Here is a 20,077-nt window from a genome sequence, read left to right on the forward strand (position 1 = left end):
AGAATCATAGTCTAGTATTGATTTCAGGAGATATAATTTTCATATTGTGTGTTCTAACCTTTTTCTTACTACAGGTCTCCTTCCCAGCTGTTTCCCTTCCTAATCTCCTCTTCCCCTCTTGAACTCTCTTAGCCTCTGTGATTTATCTATCAGAGTCTTGGAGATGTTCAGTGGTAGACGTGTTGGGAACGTTTGCAGACCCCGAGGATCTGGTGACTCTGACAGCTGGGGGTTCGCGTAAGTGGGGGTTATCAAGATCCTAAAACCTCGTGGGACTCTCCCAACTTCAATATAATTATTTAAAGTGATAACCTCCCAACTTCTATCTATTTCCTTTTTACAAAGTTCCTCCAGGTGCCAAAGTTGCTGCTTTGAAGGAATCATTCCCTCATCACTTATTTCTCCTGGAAGGTTCTTAGCATTTGTTGTACTAGTAACATTTTAATCAAAGAGGTTACGGGCTGCCTCCAATCTGGAGCGAATTGCTTCATTCATCATGCAAACAGTACTGGGTCAATATTACTCTAACTGGTTTGTTACTTCTTTAGTATTGAACAACAGAAAACATGGTGACGAGTATTGCTGAAGGATTCATTGCGTCCCAAAACATATATTTAATACATTACATTACAAAAAGAGCTATATTTTTATCTGTAAGGGTCCACAAAATTTAGAAACTTGAACACTTCTGTGTATCTCAAACAGTCTTGTCAGGCGGAATAAATTAGGCTGCGATACATTCAAAGCCACACTCATATTCGATCTTCATGGACAAAAGCCAATCTTGCCTGCCTCCGGTGCCTCAAATGTTGTTTTGCAGCCAGTCAAGGTAAATTGCAAATATAATAACAATCTGCCATGCCTGGTACCGTAATAATAAGATTTGCAGACTTACGTGAGACACCGACTATTTTGACAGGCAGCACCGCCTTTCAAATGTCACAAAGCCTCCACCAGTGCTTGCCATGTGAGCAGAATATAACACCGCTATTTCAAAGGATACAAAATAACAGAAAAGTGTCCTACCGCTCCCCGCGGATTCAAACTCCAACAGTGTAACCAAAAACTTGCACCGCTGATTCAACTGATACAAAGTAACACGTTTCTGCCGCCTCGGGCTGTTTGTTTGACACTCGACACATGGCAATCATTTCAGCAGATCCTCATCATGCCATAAAATGATCCGACTTGTTTGACTGGTAAAACACTTCAAAGTTCCGATTTAACTGACATTCAGTATCGGACCCCGATGATTGTTTGCTGTCCTCTCCGTATGGGACGGGGCTTCTGCTCACTTGTAATCCAATAAAACGCTGCTATAGCTGCCTAGTTGATTTGAACAATATTAGAGCGGCATAGGTCAGCAAATTCAAATAATTACAAAGAAAGGTTCCTGCTGTTAAGCTGACTGAGCCAGACGAAGCCGATGCATGATTACGGGCGCAGGACCCGTTTATAATTATAAAGCAACAAAAAGTATCCAAACTACAGCTGTAGCCATGTTTTATTTCGAAAGTAAGTGAGGATATTAAAAACATCAAGCCCTCCCTGGAAAAATAATACAGCCCAGGAGGAAATACACAGCTTCTATAAGGAGATGGAGATATGACTTGGCAAATATGAGAAAGACATAAATATGAAGAAGAAAAGGAAATTCATAAGAGACAAAAATGATTATGCTTCTGGCCGTATCCTCATATTCGGCAGGAAGTTTGACTTGGCGAGGAAGGACTTCAGACATAATGAGGCTCTGAGACAGCAAGAAATTCTGTCATCTGAGTCGAGTGTGGAAAATGCTTCTGATATTGAGGAACAATCGGGCACTAGCAGTCCTTCTGACCAACCATTCATTACATTGGAAGAGTATTGTTTTTTACAACTGAATCAGCGACCGCAGAGAAAGCCTCCAAGAGGCAGAGGAGAAGGCGGGGATTCAAAAAGAACCAGAGGGGGCGGAACGACAAACAGAAACCGAGAAATTGTCTGGAAGAAATATGTGACAGGGCAGGAAAATTAAACAACTGATATAAACAAAGTTACCATAGTGAATATCTCCTCCCATGAATTATCAAATGAGGAATGTTCTGTTCAAGAGTTGGGGTTATCGTTTTGTCCAGTAGCTAATTTTAGTTGCACCAAAACTCGCATTGACATCTTCCAATTTATAAGGAAATAGAAACTGCTTAAAAAAAACACAACAAAAGGAACAGTGCATTTCATCACACCCAGAGATGAATGTAACTATGATGGATTTGTCTACAGAATTGACTATAGGTGACATTGGTGGGTTAGCTGCCCTTAGAGAATTGGAAATAGAAGAAAGAGCTTGGGAAACTGAGATTGAATTACTGCTGGAATTGGGATTGGAAACAAGGGGAACCAGTGAGAATAAATTTAAGCCAAACTCCATATGTAATCCCACGACTCCCCATGATAATCTTGATGTTTTTCATGACGCAGTAGTGTTTGATCTGTTTAAACTCGGGAAGGACAGTAGGGATATGTTTGCGACTAATTTAACACCTAGACAATGCACAGAGTTGACTTCACTCAGTAAGTCAACTTCGTATGTGATCAAACCAGCAGATAAACTTGGGAATGTTGTATTATGGGATCTAAAGAAATATCAAAAAGATGCAAGGAGACAGCTATTGCTGTCGAAATGCTATGAGAAGACAACACTAACAGCATATAAGAACTCATTGTCATTATTTTATGACCTATTGACAGAAAATTTCAATTATGGTCTTCTCACTGAGGATGAGTTCAAATTTCTGTCAGTCAAAAACCGGTAGCACCATGTTTTCATATGTTACTGAAATCCATTAAGATAGGGTCAATCCCCCTGGCAGACCAATAGTATTGGTGAAAGGTAGTCTTTTAGGGAATACCTCATTCTACCTTGACTATTTCCTATGTCCCTATGTTTCTAGTCTGGTCTCCTTTTGTAGAGACAGTATAGATTTTATTTTGAAAATTCAAAATATAGCATGGCAGGCTGATTATATTATGGTGACCATAGATGTGGTGTCCCTATATACATGTATCTCACATAACTTAGAAATAGCGCCATGTCGACATTTCTTTAGGGATAAGCCTTTCAGGCAATATGAACATTCTGAATTGCTCCTAAAGATGTTGAGGTTTTGCCTTGAGAATAATGTTCTCCTATTTGAAGATCAATGGTATAGGCAGGTCACAGGGACTGCGATGGGAATTTCCTTTGCTCCTAGCTATGCCTGTTTGTTTATGGGGTGGTGGGAGACACAACATGTGATGATGGAGGAAAATGAAAAATGGACCAAACCTATAATCTTCTGGACAAAATTTATCAATGACATTTTTTAAATATGGAATGGACCAGAGAAAGTCCTACAGGACTTCCTAGCCTGGTTACCCAGTAACGATTTGAATGTTAATTTCACATACATAGAGAGGTCATGGAATTTTTGGATGTTGAGGTTGTATGAGAGGATGAGACTCTCCAGACTAGACTTTTTCGTAAAAGCAAGGCAGGAAACAGTATTTTACATGCCCGCAGCCATCACCCAGCCAGATTGAAGTGGAGCATACCATATGAGGAGCTATTGAGAGCCAAGAGAAATTGTAGTACACCTATGAGCTTTCATAGTGAACAGGCAAACATGATTAGAAGATTTCAATCTAGCGGATATCCTAGAAGAGTAATTAAGGGGGCCTGTGAAAAGGTGGCTGGGGTAAAAAGACAAAATCTTCTCATTCCCAGAAAAAAGCAAGCAACCGATAAGGTTGTTAGATGCATTACTACTTTTAATGTTTACTCGGACCAGGTTACGAAGACAATACTGGCATTTGCTAAGAAATGATAGGGTGATTGGCCAGTCTGTAGGCCCGCATCCAAGGATTACATATAGAAAAAGCAGTTCCTTACAGGATATACTCGTGCATAGTTAGCAGATGGTAGACAGGGAAACTTCTAGATAAACAAAAAGGCTTTTTCAGATGTACAAAATGTAAGGCCTGCAAAAACTGTACAAATCGAAAAACATATGTACTTCCCACAGGTCAAGAAGTTAGGATAAAAAGATTCTTGAATTGCAATTCTGATTATTCAAATTATGTGATTATCTGCCCATGTGGGCTGAGATATGTGGGAAGTGCTATTTTCCCTTTGAAGAAACGCATTTTGGAACACTGGTGAGCCATCAAGAATAATGATGTTTCTTATCCGGTGGCTCGCCATTGTAATTTGATACATCAAGGGAGAATTGAAGTAATGCCATTTTTTGGAATTGACAGGGTACAGCTGACTCCAAGAGGAGGGGACAGGGAACGGATTCTGAGAAGAATGGAGTCCTAATATATAATTCTACTCAATAGTAGACATCTGTGGGGATTAAATAAGGACAAAGAACTTAATGTCCACATAGGGTAATCTGTACATCATGAAAATAGTATGTGATTTAATTTAAAATGGAGTTTTGGATTATGTTGATGTTAGGCTGGTTAATGGAGGACTTGCGTTTGTTTGATAGCTCAAGCTCCCGAGTTTAGTTATAATTTGAATGTTTGAATATGTTTGTAAATTGTGAAATTATTTAGACTGCAATATCCTCATGAATTCTAGTGACAATGGTACATTGCTGGTAAATATCATGAATGGCCACTTGGCCAAAATGGTGATGATTATTATATCAGGCCATGGGTTATAGTTTTTTGTTTTATGACAATGATATTTTGGATATATATTTTGAAAATAATTGAGACAATAGTATTTTTGGTTGATAGTATTCTGATTAAGATTTGGATTGATTTGGGGTGTTTTTAAAATTGGTTTAAACATGGGGTGTGGTGGTGTTCACTTTATTTAATGATCTGTCTTCTATGTCTAGGTAATCCATGGGTATATTTTCTAAGGGAGCGAGGGCTTCTGTAAATAATTGTGGCTGATGAAGAAGACCACAATGGTTCAAACGCGTAGCCTTTACAAGTTGAGGAATTGTTTCCTATAAAAGACTGTGACAGCCTTGAGTAAATAAATCAGTGGTTGTTTGGAGTGCCGTAGTTTGGATACTTTTTGTTGCTTTATAATTATTAACGGGTCCTGCTCCCGTAAACGTGCACCGGCTTGGTCTGGCTCGGTCAGCTTAACAGGAGGAACCTTTCTTTGTAATATATATATATATATATATATATATATATATATATATATATACGAACTGTTAGACCTGACAGCATTAGGGTGGTCAACCCTAACTTTTTGTCTGCCTCCCTCCACTTTTTAGACACTGTTTTTGCTGGTTTTAAGACTCTGCGCACTTTACCACTGCTAACCAGTGCTAAAGTGCAGATGCTCTCTCCCTTTAAACATGGTAACATTGGATCATACCAAACTGGACTATTTAATTTACTTATAAGTCCCTAGCAGAGTGCACCATATGTGCCCAGGGTCTTTATATTAAATGCTACCAGTGGCCCTGCAGCACTGATTGTGCCACCCACTTAAGTAGCCCCTTAACCTTGTCTCAGGTCTGCCATTGCAAGGCCTGTGTATGCAGTTTCACTGCCAATTCGACTTGGCATTTAAAAGAACTTGCCAAGCCTAAAACTCCCCTTTTTCTACATATAAGACACCTCTAAGGTATTGCCTAGGTAACCCATAGGGCAGGGTGCTGTGTAGGCAAAAGGCAGGACATGTACCTATGTAGGTTACATGTCCTGGTAGTGTAAAACTCCTACATTTGTTTTTACACTGCTCTGAGGCCTGCTCCCTTCATACTCTAACATTGGGACTGCCCTCATACATTGTTTGAGTGGTAGCTGCTGATCTGAAAGGAGTAGGAAGGTCAGATTTAGTATGGCCAGAATGGTGATATAAAACCCTGCTGACTGGTGAAGTTGGATTTAATATTACTATTTTAGAAATGTCACTTTTAGAAAGTGAGCATTTCTCTGCACTTAAATCTTTCTGTGCCTTACAATCCACGTCTGGCTGGGTTTAATTGACAGCTATTTGTGCATTCACTCAGACACACCCCAAACAAAGGATACTCAGCCTCACTTGCATGCATCTGCATTTTGAATAGGTCTTCCAGGGCTGGGAGGGTGGAGGGCCTGCCTTCACACAAGGGACTGCGACACCCCCTACTGGGACCCTGGCAGACAGGATTGAACTGAAAGGCGACCTGGTGCACTTCTAAGCCACTCTTTGAAGTCTTCTCCACTTCAAAGGCACATTTAGGTATATAAACAGGGCCTCTGCCCCCTACCAACTCAGTCACTTCCTGGAGAATTAACTTGCAACCAGAGCCAGCATCCTGCCAAGAAGAACTGCCTTGCTGCCCAAAGGACTCACTGACTGCTTTCTGTGAAGGACTGCTGCTTTGCTGTTGCCCTGCTGCCTTGCTTCTCTCTGACTGTGGTGAAGAAGTGCTCTCCAATGGTTTGCATATAGTTTGCCTCCTGTTCCCTGAAGTCTCAGGACCAAAAACACTTTGGGGGTCATTCCGACCCTGGCGGTAAAACCCGCCAGGGCCGTGAACGACGGAAAGCACCGCCAACAGGCTGGCGGTGCTTTCCTGCCCATTCTGACCGCGGTGGTAAAGCCGCGGTCAGAAAAGGGGATCTGGCGGTTTCCCGCCGGATTTCCCCTGGCTGGGCTGAGCCCCCATGGCGGCGCTGCAAGCAGCGCCGCCATGGGGATTCCGACCCCCTTCCCGCCAGCCTGTTTCTGGCGGTTTTTACCGCCAGGAACACGATGGCGGGAACGGGTGTCGTGGGGCCCCTGGGGGCCCCTGCACTGCCCATGCCACTGGCATGGGCAGTGCAGGGGCCCCCTAACAGGGCCCCAGCATGATTTTCACTGTCTGCATAGCAGACAGTGAAAATCGCGACGGGTGCAACTGCACCCGTCGCACCCCTGCAACACTGCTGGCTCCATTCGGAGCCGGCTTCTGTGTTGCAGGGCCTTTCCCGCTGGGCCGGCGGACGCTCCCTTGGCGGGCGCCCGCCGGCCCAGCGGTAAAGTCTGAATGGCCCCCGCGGTCTTTTGACCGCGGAGCGGCCAAGTGGCGGCGTAAGTTTGGCGGGCGGCAACTGCCGCCCGCCAAACTTGGAATGACCACCTTTATCTCTACAAGAAGAACTCCTTGTGCGGCGAAATTCGACGCACAGCCTGCCAGAAACGACGCACAGCCTGCACTGCGGTGAAAATTTCATCACAAGCTGAACCGGAATGACACAGCCTGACTTCACCACAAGAAGATTGGCGCAGGGCCAGCGTAGCGACTGGAAATTCAACGCACAGCCCACTGGAACAACGCACAGACGAACCGGGATGACGCAGCCCACCTGCCAGAGTTGCTGTGCAACGCACACCGGATCAACACAGATCCTTCGACTTCAGGAAATCCACGCATCATCCCTGGGGCGTCAGAAAACCCCACAACCCGAAGAGGATCCACGACCGAGCGCCGCAAATCATCACACAGCTGTCCCTGCATGAAAAATAAGCAAGGCATCGCCTTGTGCGACCTGAGAAATCAACACACACCCCTTTGTTACCACGCATCTCCTCCTCTGTGGTTCTTTGCAGAGATTTTTCATGCGAAGCAGGTACTTTGTGCTTGAAAGAGACTTTGTTTGCTTTTAAAAAGACTTATGACACTTTATATCACTTTTCAGTGATATCTCAACATGTACTTATTGAATTTTAATGATTTTGACCTGCATTTATCCAGATAAATATTATATATTTTCTAAACACTGTGTGGTGTATTTTTGTGGTGCCATATGGTGGTAGTGTATGATTAGTTGCACAAATACTGTACACATTGCCTTCGAAGTTAAGCCTGACTGCTCAATGCCAAGCTACCAGAGGGTGGGCACAGGATAATTTGGATTATGTGTGACTTACCCTGACTAGAGTGAGGGTCCTTGCTTCGACAGGGGGTAACCCGACTGCCAACCAAAGACCCCATTTCTAACACTAACGTTAGTGTAAACACACACATATCTGTGTTTGTGTATACACTAACATGTTTTTAAGTCATTGCATAGTTTCCCCATAAGTTATTTGATTAGATGCTTATGGGTCATCTACCACAATATATTTTATCTACAAGTGCTTCACTATTGAAATATTTAGGAAAAGATAAAATGATAGAAATAGTCATTAAAAATAGCTTCAAGTACAGACTTGAAAGTCTGGGTTTTTACAAATCTTGATATATTATTTTCCTTATACATGTACACCCTTTCTATGGAATTATGTATCTATATATTTATTACTTTACTATTACTGTAAAAGAAGAAAAGAATATATAAATGTATACATTTTCTATGTAGTTAAGTAGCTATATATTAATTACTTTACTTCTTCTGTACAGAAAGAAGACTAAATAAACATGTATACCATTTCGATGTAGTTATGTAGCTATATATTTATCACTTTACTCCTACTGTAGAAGAAAATTAAGAAAAAAAGAAAGGAAAACACCTTTGACTTTCCAATGCACTACTCTGTCTCACCTTATACCTCTCAATATATCCTCTACCTCAACTGTCTGGCTCATTGCAAACCTCATTCTACTACTATGGTCGCCAAAATAAATCTTTCTAGACTCTTCTCCCCTCTATCCCTCCTTAGCTCACTTGAAAGGTTTATTTACTACTATGATCTCCCCACACCCTTTCTAAATTCTTTCCTCCTTTGACTCATCCCAAGCCTCATTTTACTACTATAATTTCCCTAATCCCTTTCTCAGGATTCTTCCCTCCTACATCTCTCATTTCACTCATCCCAAGCCTCATTTTACTTCTTGCTTACTACTATGACCTCCCAAAGAACACTTTCTAGACTCTTCCCTCTTCTATCCCTCCATTACCCTATTCAATCCAACTATCAGACTTGCATGTCCGCCTCTCAAATTAACTCAGATTTCCCTGTATTAATCCACTGATAATCCTTTTTGAACTACTCGCCAAAAGAGCTTTGACGACTTTTCAGGGGTAGGAAATGATATATAAATACAATTACAGTATATTTCTTAAAGTCCTAACCTCCTTCTCCACCTGAATAATCATTTCTTCAAATACATGAAGGCCACTTTGTTCATCAACTTTAGGATGAATCAATCCATATCCTTTCAGCTATTAGAGGGCGGTGAAGATAACAGTACAGCTTTTGAGGGAGGACATTAGAAATTGTCCTGGCAAAGGAAACAGTGATAGTTTCAGGGGTGGTTTCTCCTTTAGGACAAAGGGGCTGCACTCCTATGAAATTCCTGCACATCTACCTTAAAAAATATTAAATGGATCCATTTGTTTAAAGATACGATTGTATCTCTAAACAAATTGATGTATTTAACTCTGAGCTGTCTGTCCTAGGCTGTCTGCCCTGCCTCACTCTGAAGTAGGAGACGGAAACCAGGCAGTAAATCAACTTCTCTGCACTGTGACCCACTACCAGGGCTTAGCTTTCTAAACTCCTTCATTTCTATTGTGGTCTATAAGTGTTATAATGCTTATCTTGGGTTATTTATATTGTGCTGAGACCCCTTGTCACCTTAACCTCCCCCAGTTTGACACAAAGGCCCTGACTGCAGATCGCTGGCCCCTTCAGAAGTGGATCTGCTATATTTGTTCCTCCGCAGACTAGCCGGGTTCTGATTTCCCTTGCAAAGTTTATCCACATATCCGAGTCAAGCTCAAAACTAGAAATATGTGCTTACAGGAAAGGAAGTAATCTGCTGCATGTCTTAAAGCTGGCCCTAGCTCCATGCTCTTAACATTAATGCCAAAAACATGGATTGACTTGCGAATGCCAATGAATGTTAAAAACTTTAAGGTAATGTGTTTCAATGATTTTGTTCCTCTCTTTTTTTCACATTTTGCTTAATGTTGCATTCACCAATAGAGTTGCATGCTGTGTTTCTGTATGTTTTTTGTGCATCTAAATACTTTTGTATAGTGCATTCTTTTACTTGTGTAGGGTGTTTATAGGGCTTTGATTGAACATGCTGGCACTGAGGTTGAAGCCGGCAAAGCACAGTGCCTGTCAGTGTGTTGGCTCCTCTGCAGAGCACACAGAACAATGGTCATATATTCCAGTTACATGTGTGCGAAGGTTGTGCAAAGAGGTCGAAATATTTAGAAGGCAAAAGAAATAGGAAATACAGTGCTTCAATGTGTACGAGTGCAGTGTGTGTTTGAGATGGTAAAATGAGGGAGATGCAAGGAAGTGCATTCAGGCAAGAGTGAAAAGAGGATGCTGAAGAGGAAAGAGAGGAAATTGAAAAGGTGCAGATGGATGAGATGTGCAGAGAAAAAGGGCATACATATCGAACACAAAGCACACATAACTGAAGGCCCTACTCCTTCCACAGGCCTCAATAATATTTATTTAATAGTCTCACAATTTTAGAATTAAAACATTTTCAATGTTAATTATTTATAAGAAATCATTGTTGTAATTCATTTATCTTAAACAGATAACAACCATTGACAAGGCCAATAGGACTGACACGTTTTAGGTGTATGCCAGTTGTTGTGTTATATTTCTGAATACAATTACATCTCAGAGAGAAACCAAAATACAGGTCTTGTAGGAAACACACTAAGGAAATCACAGAAATGTATTTTACATGTCCCTTTTAGAGAGCTCCCATTTTTTTTTATCCCACTTAAAGACCTGTCTGTACATACTTCTGTATGAGTGATTGCAGCCAGCAGCTGTGGGTGCTCCCCTATGCCTAGTTAGAACATTTTCTTCCAAGTTTGATGCAGCATGCAGTGCAAGACACTGGGCAAGCACACACTTTCAAGGGTCTGAAGTTGACACGCTGTACAATTTCCACATTAAAATAACCCTTGAACTTATTACTGCAGTAAGATATAGGGCAGTTTTTAATGTGCTTATTATTTCAAGGCCTCTATTTGAAGGCACTGCTTCATAATAAACCTTGCTTTCAAATGCACCATTTGTCCATCTTTTTTCAATTATTTCTTGGGAGGAGGATCCACCTGGACCCCATATTTGTCCATTAGTCTTGCTCGCTTCATACCCGATATAAAAGTCATACCCAAATTTTACACCCCACTACTTTAAAATCTCACCAGCTACCATTGGATATTTTTAAGGCGAAATTAAAGAAAAGAGCCGGGACTGTGTCTCTTCCATGTAACTCGAATTAACGGGGCTCATTTTTGTGTGTTGTATGAATGTAAATGTCTGTACATGGTTAAAGTACAGCGCATGTCTAGCAGAAATGCAGAAGGCCCGCTGGAAAGTGCAATTCACAAAGACACCTTTCCATAGCGGTTAGCTTTGACTTGTCCGTTCGAAAATCGAGCATTTTTTTAAATAATTGCAATAAACGTTTTAACAAACTTTCAGTTAAGGTTTCCTATGAAACCAGTGGATTCAATGGCCTCGAAGGCATCCATGAATCAAGTTTAATGTGCTTTAAATTCATATTCTTGTGTACCATCTGTTCATCAAGGGCTAGAGAGTTTTCAGTTTCAATTTGCCAGACCGAGGCCACTTAATCTGTCAGCCACATACTCCAGGGAAAGGGATGAGAAGATTCGTAAGTACTTTGAACTATTATTGCTCAGCCTGCTACACCAGTACTTCTAAAATATTGTCTAAGGAAGTATATGTCATGTAAATATAAAATGTTGAAAAAAATAAGTTATGAGGCAGCAATAAAAGAAACACCACCGTATTAGGCACAATTGGCTGGCATACTTTAAAAATTAATATAAAAATATTCCATAATAAAACATAGGCACTTTTGTAGTCAGTACGCGAGGTAGTATCTACTAGTGCCGTTACAGGGTGGATATATTAGTTTCCTGAACGCACGTTTAATAATGGCTAAACACATTGAGGCTGAGCGATTACACTGACAGATTACTAAAGTGGCAAATACCACAGCCAGAAACTACAAAATAATGGGACAGATTCTCGAATAAAATGCTCACTTGCCCGTATGTGACTTTGCTAATAAAGCTATACGCATATGGGTCAAATATAGAAGCTCAAATTGACTTAAATGAACTTAAATCCGTGGATGTACAGCAATAAAATCGTCATTGGCTGACTGTAGGTGCAAGAACACCCGGGCCCCGGATCCCCAATTCAGGACGGTTTTCTGTCACATAAAGGTGACCAGTATTATTTTTAATTAATTATACAATAAATATGTACACACAAATGTGACCAGTACATGATTTTATCCCAGAATGGGGAATGACAATGCAGACTTAGACATAAGGAGTTCTTTTCCACAGGTTTCCTCAATTCTGGGTACACATTTGCTGACATTTACCACTTGATCTCAATGGGTGGTAAATATCAGCGGGGAGTGGTACAAGTTGGAGAGCAGAGAGGGCATCCTGGGTGAGGAGAGGCTGTAGACCGGTTGTGGGTGGTGGAATGATGTTCTCACTTCTCACTACTCACTATGGACCAGATTTATTAAACATTTTTGCGATGTGATTGCAAAAATGCATTTTGGTATTATCAAGTCCAATTTGCAATTCGGTAACTTGTAACCGAATCGCAAATTGGATTTGCAACTACATAATGATTCGGTATTAGGAAGGGGCGTGTCAAGGACGTCCCTTCCTAATATCGAATCGCAGAGGTATGCATGATTGTTTTGTGAATGTGGTTGCAAAACAATTGCAGTTACCACCAATTTCAAATTGGTGGTAACCCATAAGCAAAGAGGAAGGGGTCGCCAAGGGACCCCTTCTCCTTTGTGAATGCATGCAAAAGCATTTTTTAAGAGTAGGCAGTGGTCCCACGGACTACTGCCTACTGTTAAAAAATGAAAAGAAAATATTTTATTTTTATTTTTTAAACGCATCCCATTTTCCTTTAACACCTTAGCTGCTGGGCTGTTTCCCCCCCCCCCCCCCCCCCCCACCCCAGTGCTGAGCCCTTTTTTGGCTATTTGGGGTAGTTCGCGCTTAGGCCCTCATAACTTTTTGTCCACATAAGCTAACCAAGCCAAATTTGCGTCCTTTTTTTCCAACATCCTAGGGATTCTAGAGGTACCCAGACTTTGTGGGTTCCCCTGAAGGAGGCCAAGAAATTGGCCAAAATACAGGGAAATTTTCGTTTTTTTCAAACAAATTGGAAAAAGTGGCTGCAGGAGAAGGCTTGTGGTTTTTCCCCTGAAAATGGCATCAACAAAGGGTTTGCGGTGCTAAACTCAGCAGCTTCCCAGCTTTCAGGAACAGGCAGACTTGAATCAGAAACCCCAATTTTGGCATTTTACTGGGACATACCCCATTTTTGCAATTTTTTGTGCTTTCAGCCTCCTTCCAGTCAGTGACAGAAATGGGCATGAAACCAATGCTGGATCCCAGAAACCTAAACATTTCTAAAAAGTAGACATCATTCTGAATACAGCAAGGGGTCATTTGTGTAGATCCTACAAGGGTTTCCTACAGAAAATAACAACTGAAAAAGAAAAATATTGAAATTGAGGTGAAAAAAACATAAATGTTTCTCTACGTTTTACTCTGTAACTTTTCCCTGCAATGTCAGATTATCGAAAGCAATATACCGTTACGTCTGCTGGACTCCTCTGGTTGCGGGGATATATAGGGATATAGGGCTTGTAGGTTCATCAAGAACCCAAGGAACCCAGAGCCAATAAATGAGCTGCACCCTGCAGTGTGTTTTCATTCTATACCTGGTATACAGCAATTCATTTGCTGAAATATAAAGAGTAAAAAATTGCTATCAAGAAAACCTTTGTATTTCCAAAAAGGGCACAAGATAAGGTGTTGAGGAGCAGTGGTTATTTGCCCATCTCTGAATTCCGGGGTGACCATACTAGCATGTGAATTACAGGGCATTTCTCAAATAGATGTCTTTTTTACACACTCTCCTATATTTGGAAGGAAAAAATGTAGAGAAAGACAAGGGGCAATAACACTTGTTTTGCTAATCTATGTTCCCCCAAGTCTCCCGATAAAAATGATACCTCACTTGTGTGGGTAGGCCTAGCGCCCGCGACAGGAAACGCCCCAAAGCGCAACGTGGACACATCCAAATTTTTGAAAGAAAACAGAGGTGTTTTTTGCGAAGTGCCTACCTGTAGATTTTGGCCTCTAGCTCAGCCGGCATGTAGGGAAACCTACCAAACCTGTGCATTTCTGAAAACTAGAGACCTAGGGGAATTCAAGGAGGGGTGACTTGCGGGGCTCGGACCAGGTTCTGTTACCCAGAATCCTTTGCAAACCTCAAAATTTGGCTAAAAAAACACATGTTCCTCACATTTCTGTGGCAGAAAGTTCTGGAATCTGAGAGGAGCCACAAATTTCCTTCCACCCAGCATTCCCCCAAGTCTCCCGATAAAAATGATACCTCACTTGTGTCGGTAGGCCTAGCGCCCGCGACAGGAAACGCCCCAAAGCGCAACATGGACACATCCAAATTTTTGGAAGAAAACAGAGGTGTTTTTTGCGAAGTGCCTACCTGTAGATTTTGGCCTCTAGCTCAGCCGGCACCTAGGGAAACCTACCCAACCTGTGCATTTCTGAAAACTAGAGACCTAGGGGAATCCAAGATGGGGTGACTTGCGGGGCTCGGACCAGGTTCTGTTACCCAGAATCCTTTGCAAACCTCAAATTTTGGCTAAAAAAACATATGTTCCTCACATTTCTGTGGCAGAAAGTTCTGGAATCTGAGAGGAGCCACAAATTTCCTTTCACCCAGCGTTCCCCCACGTCTCCCGATAAAAATGATACCTCACTTGTGTGGGTAGGCCTAGCGCCCGTGACAGGAAACGCCCCAAAGCGCAACGTGGACACATCCAAATTTTTGGAAGAAAACAGAGGTGTTTTTTGCGAAGTGCCTACCTGTAGATTTTGGCCTCTAGCTCAGCCGGCACCTAGGGAAACCTACCAAACCTGTGCATTTCTGAAAACTAGAGACCTAGGGGAATCCAAGATGGGGTGACTTGCGGGGCTCGGACCAGGTTCTGTTACCCAGACTCCTTTGCAAACCTCAAAATTTGGCTAAAAAAACACATGTTCCTCACATTTCTGTGGCAGAAAGTTCTGGAATCTGAGAGGAGCCACATATTTCCTTCCACCCAGCGTTCCCCCAAGTCTCCCGATAAAAATGATACCTCACTTGTGTGGGTAGGCCTAGCGCCCGCGACAGGAAACGCCCCAAAGCGCAACGTGGACACATCCAAATTTTTGGAAGAAAACAGAGGTGTTTTTTGCGAAGTGCCTACCTGTAGATTTTGGTCTCTAGCTCAGCCGGCACCTAGGGAAACCTACCAAACCTGTGCATTTCTGAAAACTAGAGACCTAGGGGAATCCAAGATGGGGTGACTTGCGGGGCTCGGACCAGGTTATGTTACCCAGAATCCTTTGCAAACCTCAAAATTTGGCTAAAAAAACACATGTTCCTCACATTTCTGTGGCAGAAAGTTCTGGAATCTGAGAGGAGCCACAAATTTCCTTCCACCCAGCGTTCCACCACGTCTCCCGATAAAAATGATACCTCACTTGTGTGGGTAGGCCTAGCGCCCGCAACAGGAAACGTCCCAAAGCGCAACGTGGACAAATCCAAATTTTTGGAAGAAAACAGAGGTGTATTTTGCGAAGTGCCTACCTGTAGATTTTGGCCTCTAGCTCAGCCGGCACCTAGGGAAACCTACCAAACCTGTGCATTTCTGAAAACTAGAGACCTAGGGGAATCCAAGATGGGGTGACTTGCGGGGCTCGGACCAGGTTCTGTTACCCAGACTCCTTTGCAAACCTCAAAATTTGGCTAAAAAAACACATGTTCCTCACATTTCTGTGGCAGAAAGTTCTGGAATCTGACAGGAGCCACAAATTTCCTTCCACCCAGCATTCCCCCAAGTCTCCCGATAAAAATGATACCTCACTTGTGTGGGTAGGCCTAGCGCCCGTGACAGGAAACGCCCCAAAGCGCAACGTGGACACATCCAAATTTTTGGAAGAAAACAGAGGTGTTTTTTGCGAAGTGCCTACCTGTAGATTTTGGCCTCTAGCTCAGCCGGCACCTAGGGAAACCTACCAAACCTGTGCATTTCTGAAAACTAGAGACCTAGGGGAATCCAAGATGGGGTGACTTGCGGGGCTCGAACCAGGTTCCGTTACCCAGAATACTTTGCAAACCTCAAATTTTGGCTAAAAAAACACATGTTCCTCACATTTCTGTGGCAGAAAGTTCTGGAATCTGAGAGGAGCCACAAATTTCCTTCCACCCAGCGTTCCCCCAAGTCTCCCGATAAAAATGATACCTCACTTGTGTGGGTAGGCCTAGCGCCCGCAACAGGAAACGCCCCAAAGCGCAACGTGGACACATCAAATATTTTGAAAGAAAACAGAGGTGTTTTTTGCAAAGTGCCTACCTGTAGATTTTGGCCTCTAGCTCAGCCAGCACCTAGGGAAACCTCCCAAACCTGTGCATTTTTTAAAACTAGAGACGTAGGGGAATCCAAGATGGGGTGACTTGCGGGGCTCTGACCAGGTTCTCTTACCCAGAATCCTTTGCAAACCTCAAAAAGTGGCTAAAAAAACAAGTTTTCCTCACATTTCGGTGACAGAAAGTTCTAGAATCTGAGAGGAGCCCCAAATTTCCTTCCACCCAGCGTCCCCCCAAGTCTTGCGATAAAAATGATACCTCACTTGTGTGGGTAGGCCTAGCGCCCGCGACAGGAAATGCCCCAAAACGCAACGTGTACACATCAAATATTTTGAAAGAAAACAGAGGTGTTTTTTGCAAAGTGCCTACCTGTAGATTTTGGCCTCTAGCTCAGCCGGCACCTAGGGAAACCTACCAAACCTGTGCATTTCTGAAAACTAGAGACCTAGGGGAATTCAAGGAGGGGTGACTTGCGGGGCTCGGACCAGGTTCTGTTACCCAGAATCCTTTGCAAACCTCAAAATTTGGCTAAATAAACACATGTTCCTCACATTTCTGTGGCAGAAAGTTCTGGAATCTGAGAGGAGCCACAAATTTCCTTCCACCCAGCATTCCCCCAAGTCTCCCGATAAAAATGATACCTCACTTGTGTCGGTAGGCCTAGCGCCCGCGACAGGAAACGCCCCAAAGCGCAACATGGACACATCCAAATTTTTGGAAGAAAACAGAGGTGTTTTTTGCGAAGTGCCTACCTGTAGATTTTGGCCTCTAGCTCAGCCGGCACCTAGGGAAACCTACCCAACCTGTGCATTTCTGAAAACTAGAGACCTAGGGGAATCCAAGATGGGGTGACTTGCGGGGCTCGGACCAGGTTCTGTTACCCAGAATCATTTGCAAACCTCAAATTTTGGCTAAAAAAACACATGTTCCTCACATTTCTGTGGCAGAAAGTTCTGGAATCTGAGAGGAGCCACAAATTTCCTTCCACCCAGCGTTCCCCCACGTCTCCCGATAAAAATGATACCTCACTTGTGTGGGTAGGCCTAGCGCCCGTGACAGGAAACGCCCCAAAGCGCAACGTGGACACATCCAAATTTTTGGAAGAAAACAGAGGTGTTTTTTGCGAAGTGCCTACCTGTAGATTTTGGCCTCTAGCTCAGCCGGCACCTAGGGAAACCTACCAAACCTGTGCATTTCTGAAAACTAGAGACCTAGGGGAATCCAAGATGGGGTGACTTGCGGGGCTCGGACCAGGTTCTGTTACCCAGACTCCTTTGCAAACCTCAAAATTTGGCTAAAAAAACACATGTTCCTCACATTTCTGTGGCAGAAAGTTCTGGAATCTGAGAGGAGCCACATATTTCCTTCCACCCAGCGTTCCCCCAAGTCTCCCGATAAAAATGATACCTCACTTGTGTGGGTAGGCCTAGCGCCCGCGACAGGAAACGCCCCAAAGCGCAACGTGGACACATCCAAATTTTTGGAAGAAAACAGAGGTGTTTTTTGCGAAGTGCCTACCTGTAGATTTTGGTCTCTAGCTCAGCCGGCACCTAGGGAAACCTACCAAACCTGTGCATTTCTGAAAACTAGAGACCTAGGGGAATCCAAGATGGGGTGACTTGCGGGGCTCGGACCAGGTTATGTTACCCAGAATCCTTTGCAAACCTCAAAATTTGGCTAAAAAAACACATGTTCCTCTCATTTCTGTGGCAGAAAGTTCTGGAATCTGAGAGGAGCCACAAATTTCCTTCCACCCAGCGTTCCACCACGTCTCCCGATAAAAATGATACCTCACTTGTGTGGGTAGGCCTAGCGCCCGCAACAGGAAACGTCCCAAAGCGCAACGTGGACAAATCCAAATTTTTGGAAGAAAACAGAGGTGTATTTTGCGAAGTGCCTACCTGTAGATTTTGGCCTCTAGCTCAGCCGGCACCTAGGGAAACCTACCAAACCTGTGCATTTCTGAAAACTAGAGACCTAGGGGATTCCAAGATGGGGTGACTTGCGGGTCTCGGACCAGGTTCTGTTACCCAGACTCCTTTGCAAACCTCAAAATTTGGCTAAAAAAACACATGTTCCTCACATTTCTGTGGCAGAAAGTTCTGGAATCTGAGAGGAGCCACAAATTTCCTTCCACCCAGCGTTCCCCCAAGTCTCCCGATAAAAATGATACCTCACTTGTGTGGGTAGGCCTAGCGCCCGCGACAGGAAACGCCCCAAAGCGCAACGTGGACACATCCAAATTTTTGGAAGAAAACAGAGGTGTTTTTTGTGAAGTGCCTACCTGTAGATTTTGGTCTCTAGCTCAGCCGGCACCTAGGGAAACCTACCAAACCTGTGCATTTCTGAAAACTAGAGACCTAGGGGAATCCAAGATGGGGTGACTTGCGGGGCTCGGACCAGGTTCTGTTACCCAGAATCCTTTGCAAACCTCAAAATTTGGCTAAAAAAACACATGTTCCTCACATTTCTGTGGCAGAAAGTTCTGGAATCTGAGAGGAGCCACAAATCTCCTTCCACCCAGCGTTCCCCCAAGTCTCCCGATAAAAATGATACCTCACTTGTGTGGGTAGGCCTTGCGCCCACGACAGGAAACGCCCCAAAGCGCAACGAGGACACATCCACATTTTTGGAAGAAAACAGAGGTGTTTTCGGCGAAGTGCCTACCTGTAGATTTTGGCCTCTAGCTCAGCCGGCACCTAGGGAAACCTACCAAACCTGTGCATTTCTGAAAACTAGAGACCTAGGGGAATCCAAGATGGGGTGACTTGCGGGGCTCGGACCAGGTTCTGTTACCCAGAATCCTTTGCAAACCTCAAAATTTGGGTAAAAAAACACATGTTCCTCACATTTCTGTGGCAGAAAGTTCTGGAATCTGAGAGGAGCCACAAATTTCCTTCCACCCAGCGTTCCCCCAAGTCTCCCGATAAAAATGATACCTCACTTGTGTGGGTAGGCCTAGCGCCCGCGACAGGTAACGCCCCAAAGCGCAACGTGGACACATCCAAATTTTGGGAAGAAAACAGAGGTGTTTTTTGCGAAGTGCCTACCTGTAGATTTTGGCCTCTAGCTCAGCCAGCACCTAGGGAAACCTACCAAACCTGTGCATTTCTGAAAACTAGAGACCTAGGGGAATCCAAGATGGGGTGACTTGCGGGGCTCGGACCAGGTTCTGTTACCCAGAATCCTTTGCAAACCTCAAAATTTGGCTAAAAAAACACATGTTCCTCACATTTCTGTGGCAGAAAGTTCTGGAATCTGAGAGGAGCCACAAATTTCCTTCCACCCAGTGTTCCCCCAAGTCTCCCAATAAAAATAATACCTCACTTGTGTGGGTAGGCCTAGCGCCCGCGACAGGAAACGCCCCAAAGCGCAACGTGGACACATCCAAATTTTTGGAAGAAAACAGAGGTGTTTTTTGCGAAGTGCCTACCTGTAGATTTTGGCCTCTAGCTCAGCCGGCACCTAGGGAAACCTACCAAACCTGTGCATTTCTGAAAACTAGAGACCTAGGGGAATCCAAAATGGGGTGACTTGCGGGGCTCGGACTAGGTTCTGTTACCCAGAATCCTTTTCAAACCTCAAAATGTGGCTAAAAAAACACATGTTCCTCACATTTCTGTGGCAGAAAGTTCTGGAATCTGAGAGGAGCCACAAATTTCCTTCCACCCA

This window comes from Pleurodeles waltl, chromosome 4_1 (genome assembly GCF_031143425.1).
Source record: "Pleurodeles waltl isolate 20211129_DDA chromosome 4_1, aPleWal1.hap1.20221129, whole genome shotgun sequence".
NCBI classification, from domain to species: Eukaryota; Metazoa; Chordata; class Amphibia; order Caudata; family Salamandridae; genus Pleurodeles; species Pleurodeles waltl.